Source organism: Rhinopithecus roxellana, chromosome 15 (assembly GCF_007565055.1).
Source record: "Rhinopithecus roxellana isolate Shanxi Qingling chromosome 15, ASM756505v1, whole genome shotgun sequence".
NCBI lineage: Eukaryota > Metazoa > Chordata > Mammalia > Primates > Cercopithecidae > Rhinopithecus > Rhinopithecus roxellana.
In genome coordinates, this window is record NC_044563.1 from 70,481,187 (window position 1) to 70,487,829 (window position 6,643).

At 48.7% G+C, this 6,643-nt stretch overlaps 1 protein-coding gene across 2 annotated transcripts in view; it reads left to right on the forward strand.

Annotated features, from left to right (window-relative positions):
- Positions 1 to 6,643, forward strand: part of KIRREL3 (kirre like nephrin family adhesion molecule 3) — a 566,546-nt gene that overhangs the window by 309,820 nt on the left and 250,083 nt on the right. The gene's annotated exons all lie outside the window — the stretch shown is intronic.

The window sequence follows — 6,643 nt, forward strand, 5'->3', positions numbered from 1 at the left end:
TATGCATCTTCTTCTCCTTGACATTTTCATAAATAAAATGATTTCTCTCTCAAATTTAACTAGCAGTGGGATACCTTTGATACACCTACAACCCTTCATTTCCTTTTTCTAGATGCTTTCTTTTGCTGCTTGGGGCCTAGGAGGGCTTTCTCCCTCACTTGCAGTAGAGCCTGTTTCTCACATGGGCATCTCTTCAAGGCTGTGCTCCCACAACCATTTCACCACATCTCTCTTTGCCTGTCGTTACCTGCAGACTTTTCTAGTTTCACATTGGACTGAGCGCTGTGAGAATAGGGGCCTCAGAGTATTTATCTTTGTATCCCCAACATCCAGAACAATGCCTGGCATGTAGGAGAGTGCAATGTAAATTTGTTGAATGAAGCAATGGGGAAAAATATCAATGATTTAATCTATCAATCAATGAACTGAGCATGCAAGAGATGGTAGCAGAAGAATGTCTCAGAAAGTAGTAAAATCTCCTTCAAACTAATAGAAAATCCTGCAATTTCCCCCATAGTGTCTCCAGAATTAGCAGCTCCAAAGGGCCATGGAGAGGCTTTGGGTGTATTTTTGTGAATTCTGTACAGGAGAGCTTCCAGTTGGGTGAGATTGCCGCTTTCTTGGGTATAATGATTTAAAAATATAAATTTTTTAAAACTCTGGGCTAGGTAAATTTGGGGATGTTATATTGGGAGGTATGTGTTAATTTTTCCCTCTCTGTGCTAATTTGAAGGCAACTTTGTGATGCAAATGATCCAAGTTAGGGCAACTCTGAAAATAAGGACTAACTCGCTGCCTGGCACAAGGCAGGGCTCAGCACGTTTGATGACAGTGTTGTAGATATTACTTAGCTTCTTTCTGGGGTGTGGCTCTTCGATGCACCTGTTCATGAACTCGAGCCTTCTTAGACATGCCTTGAACACGTGTTGTGGTCTTGATCCCAACCACACTTGCAACCTCACCTTTGGTCTGTCATCCTCATCGTCCTGCCTTCCAGCCACACTCCTCTATCGCAGTTCCAGGGATGTCATCTCTGTTAGGCCTTCTGAATGTGACTCTTCTCAGTGTGACCTTCCTTCCCCTGTTACCATCTGGATAACTCCTTCTTATGTTTCAAAATTCAGTGTATGGGGCAAGGCATAGTGGCTCACACCTGTAATTCCAGCACTTTGGGAGACCAAGATGGGTGAATCACTTGAGGTCAGGAGTTCGAGACCAGTCTGGCCAACATGTGAAACCCCATCTCTACTAAAAATACAGAAATTAGCCAGAGGTTGGAGCAGGCACTTATAATCCCAGCTACTTGGGATGCTGAGGCAGGAGAACTGCTTAAACTCAAGAGGCAGAGGTTGCAGTGAGCCGAGATTGTGTCACTGCACTCCAGCCTGTGCCACAGAGTGAGACTCTGTCTCAAAATTAAAATAAAATAAAATAAAATTCAGTGTAGGGTCACATGCGCAGAAACGCACAGTCGCTCCCCATCCCCCCTGCTCACTGGCCAGCACTGACTCTATCAGAACACTCAGCTTGGGACTCCCTTTGTTCATGTATCTTCCATTCTCGTCCACGGACCCAAAAGGCTTATAAAAATAGGATGGTGTCTTCTGTCTCTGCAGCTCTTCACCAAGCACAGTGCCTAGAATGGTCCATAAATGTTTAGTAATGAGTGAAAATATGTGAGTGGATTAACGAAAGAACGCTAACCACTGTTAAAAGTCCACCAGTCTGGAGCAGGCCTTGGGAAAGTCATACAATCCATGGAATCCTGCCTCCACGCCTGTGCCACATGTAAGAAAGCCCCTGCAGGTGGGTGGGCTATGGAGGAGAAGCTCAACTCGAAGGCAGAACGCGGAGAACCTGCCAGTAACTCCGACCAGAGGGAAGGAGCTGCTGATGGACTCGGGGGCCACCTGAGGCAGGGTTTACTTGCTCACACCTCAGGAACAGTGCCCAGAGCCAGAGCAGACAATCATTTCCTCAGGTCTGCCTTGGCCTGAGAAGAAGCAGGTGAAGGGAACAGAGGCAGAGCCAGGTGGAAAAAGGAGTAAGCTGTGCACATGGGAAGTGGTTACAGCATCAAGCAGGCACAGGATGCCATGTGAAGAGCCCAGCACGAGGGAAAAGGCTCAGGTGGCCCCGATCCAGTGGGTCTGCCATCTGTCCCCAAGGGACGTGGAGTCACTCTGGCAAACATCACTGAATGCTGTGTGGGCAACAGCTCTGAACGGCCAAGATGCTGCCAACGGTGGGGAGACATTTGCTGTCATAGACAAGAGTTCAAAATGAGATAGAAACGATGTGTCACAGCACTTTAACTCAGTCGTGGTATTTTGGAATGTTTTAATTAAGGTTTATCTGTTACCATTATGACTGTAATCCTGGGAAGTGCCAAACCTGCCCTGGCGGGGGAAGAGAGGAGGAAAACATGTCACAATTAAAATAATTATTAACTTAATCTTATTAACTATAGATTATTAATTATCACTGCTATTATTATGCACTGGGGGCAGACCCCTTTTCTGAGCCGTCTCATCAGCTTGTGTGGAGGTGGGAAGTTAGTGTTGCCTGAGAAATCCCGCTCCCTCTGGTAAGGCAGCTACCCCATCTCCTCCCCAGGGAATTTTTGTCTCCAGGTCTCCTTCAAGAAGTTCTCCTGCACAAAACCTGCCCAGTGCTGGGTGTGAGAGAGGCCCTGTGTGAGTATGTTTTGTTGCTCAATTGTGGTTCACATGACCCTAAGCACTTGCCACCCTGCCCTTGACTCCCCAGTGCAGAGCTGGGGCTATCCTCTGCTCTCGGCACATCTCGAGCACACCTCTCAATCCTTGTCACACTGGAGTTCTTCGAGGTCCCCTTGCACACTTAGCCATGAGCCCCTTGAAAAGATTGACTATGTCCTTTGTATTTGTATTTCCTCCAAACTACCTTTCCACTCCAGCATCTACAGGAATGTGTGTCTAACGTTCCTTTCATAGTAGAGGAGGAGAAGTGGAAGGAGAAAAAGAGGGAAGGCAGAAATGAAGGAGACAGACAGAGAGAAGAGGACAAAAGGGAGGGGGAGACCAGGACAAAGAAGCCTGTCCTGCTGAGGACCATTAGTGACCAAACCATCAACTTCTCCCTTTTCCCAGGTCCCACCCGCCATGGTCCAAGCTAACACTACCCCTCCCCTCCCACACACGCAACCTGCTGCACCGTTCCTTTCTTTAGAGGTGTAAAATGACTAATGGATATCAAAGCAAAGCGATTAGGTGGCCTTTACAATCTTCAGTGCCTACCAGGATAACTGTAAGTCACACTGGAGTCATAAATGCCTTCTCAGAAAGTACAGACAAAGGAGGAGACCGACCTAAATAAACGAATTTAATTCTAAGTGTCCTCTCTTTTTTGATCATTAGTGAGTCCATTCTGACTGGCCCCGATAGGGGAAATTCATCAGAATCCTGAAGTGGCACGTCGGCCGGATGAAATCATAGCATGGCAGGCACCGTGGACACCTGTGGTTTCCCTAACACCCTCAGAACCCTGAGGCTTTGTGGAGACACTGTGGAACCACTTTGGGTGTGTAGGGAAGCCACTTTAACCAGAAAGTTTTGCTTCGACGTGTTTGTATGTATCACTTCTTTGTTTCCATCGAATTTGTGACAAGGATTCTGCTGTTCAAAATACTAGCAATGTTGAAAGCCCCAATCTAGTCCAACTCCCTCTTTCAGAAGGGCAGAAAGGGGTCCAGCAAGCTCAGGGGCTTTCCCAGAAAGGGCACAGACATGGTGTCTGCAGCTTCCGGCCTGGCTCTCCCACCATATTGAACACACCTCCTTCCCGTCGGCCCTGCACAGGGAGAGTCCAGTTCCAGGGCTCTTGGCAGCCTTGCCCAAGGTGCTGTCCCAAGATGCCATTCCACTGAGCAGGTGGCAGGTTCACAGCTCTCAGCAGATGAGACAGTGCCATGCTAAGCTGCTTCAGAATGAAGGCGGAGCTGCCCAAAAATCCGGAGCCAAACCCTGGGCCCTGAGTACCACTACCCAGTAAGGGACCTCTGAGGCCACAGCCCATGACAGTCCCTGAACGGGGACCTTGGCAGGAGTGACTCGTTGACCCCAGTAGATGGACAGTAGGTAGACCTACGCATGTCTGACGCCTGGCCAGGGTTTCAAGACAGCTTCCTGTTTCTACTCCATAAGCAGTTTGCATCCCAAAAGAGAGGAGGCTGCCAGGCCTACTGAATGGAGCCTAATTGGAGACATGCACTCCTCATAGACAAAAGCGCTGATATCAGCACACTGATTTTCAGCTCCTGTCCTTCAGACCCATGTTCCTGAGGTCTCTGTGATCCCTGCGGTTCTGCCACCAATGTCCCGGCCAATCATGAGCATTGATCGAACCCTTACTATGTGTCAGGCAATGTGCTGAGCGTCACGTGCCAAATCTCCTGTTATCCTCCTGCAGCTCTCCAAGATGGCTGCCCTTACTCTTCCCATTTTGCAGATAAGAAGCAGAGGGTTAAAGAAGTCTAGTGACTTTCCTAAAGTCATGCAGAGACCCTCGGTGAAAGCAGTGGACACCCAGACCCACTTCTCAGAGTTGGATGGGACAGAGTTTCCCTTTGTGGGCCACAGCCATCCGGGGAGCTGTCCAGAGACACCATGGTGGATCCCACTTACTTGCAAACCATCAGACTATCCACACATTCGAATACTTCACAACCCCTACTCTACCTCCAGATTTGGTTCATGCCCTTGGAAGTAGCTCCCAGAACTCTTGTCACCCCATATGTCCCACTTTTGGGGTCAGAAAATGTAGGTCATGATATTCATATAGTATGGATCAAAGGGCTTGACATTAATTCTTATCTCTAAAAGGATCTCGGCCGGGCGCGGTGGCTCAAGCCTGTAATCCCAGCACTTTGGGAGGCCGAGGCGGGCGGATCACGAGGTCAGGAGATCGAGACCATCCTGGCTGACACGGTGAAACCCCGTCTCTACTAAAAAAAATGCAAAAAACTAGCCGGGCGAGGTGGCGGGCGCCTGTAGTCCCAGCTACTCTGGAGGCTGAGGCAGGAGAATGGCGTAAACCCGGGAGGCGGAGTTTGCAGTGAGCTGAGATCTGGCCACTGCACTCCAGCCTGGGTGACACAGCGAGACTCCTTCTCAAAAAAAAAAAAAAAAGGATCTCACGGAAAGCTATCTGAAATTCTGTCATGAGCTCTGTTCTTTTTCTTTTTAAATCCTGAACATCAATCTCTCCCTGCTGTATTTTCTTAACATTACCAATACTCCTGAAGAGTAACAAAGTAGAGCCCTGTGCTGTGGCTCATGCTTGTAATTGCAACACTTTGGGAGGCTGAGGCTGTAAGATCACTTGAGTTCAGGAGGTCAAAACTAGCCTAGGAAACATGGTGAGACCTCATCTCTACTAAAAATCAAAAAAATTAGCCAGGCATGGTGGTGCGTGCCTGAAGTCCTAGCTAGTTGGGAGGCTGAGGTGGGAGGATTGCTTGAGCCCAGAAGGTCATAGTAATTTAATGGCATCTTAGGGTGAATTACTTTACCAGATGTCCTATCCTCATAGAACAAGGGTCCCCAGCCCCGGGGTACCGGTCCGCAGCCTTTTGGGAACCAGGCCACACAACAGGAGGTGAGCGGCAGGTGAGTGAGCATTGCCGCCCGAACTCGGCCTCCTGTCAGATCAGCAGAGCCGTTAGATTCTCGTAGGAGCGCCCGCGCTATGGTGAACTGCGCATGCAAGGGATCTAGGATGTGCGCTACTTATGAGAATCTAACTAGTGCCTGAAGATCTGCGATGGAACAGTTTCATCCAGAAACCACCCCTACCCAGGTCCAAGGAAAAATTGCCATCCATGAAACCTGTCCCTGGTGCCAAAAAGGCTGGGGACCACTGTCTTTAAAAAATTGACAAAAGAGGCCAGGCGTGGTGGCTCACGCCTGTAATCCCAGCACTTTGGGAGGCCGAGGTGGGTGGATCACAAAGTCAGGAGATTGAGACCATCCTGGCTAACACGGTGAAACCCCATCTCTACTAAAAATACAAAAAATTAACAGGGCGTGGTGGCGGGCGCTGTAGTCCCAGTTACTCAGGAGGCTGAGGCAGGAGAATGGCATGAACCCAGAAGGCAGAGCTTGCAGTGAGCCAAGATCGCGCCACTGCACTCCAGCCTGGGTGACAGAGCGAGACTCTGTCTCAAAAAAAAAAAAATTGACAAAAGAGCTCAGCACTCAGAGGTCATCACTCATTTGAGGAGGAAAAAAGGCCTGGTAAAGGAGTGGGAGGGAAAAACAAATACTGATTGCACACCTACTCGGTATCACCAGGTTCATCTCACTTCGTTCTCCCAGCAACCCTGGGAGGAGGAGATTATCATCCTCATTTTGCAGATGAGGAAACTGTGCTTCAGAGAGGATGAGTTACATGCTCAGTGTCACCTAGGCTAACCTAAAAGGAAGAGAGGATGACTATGCATAGGAGAATGCATAGGAAGAAACACATTTAAGAAGTGTTTCAGCAATTGATTTTGAGTCCTGCAGAGCCCACAGACCTAGTACACAGAATTTGTGCACACACTCCACAGCAGCTCTGTCACGCCCGCTCTTCCTTCACCTAGGTCCTAAATATGACCTTTTCA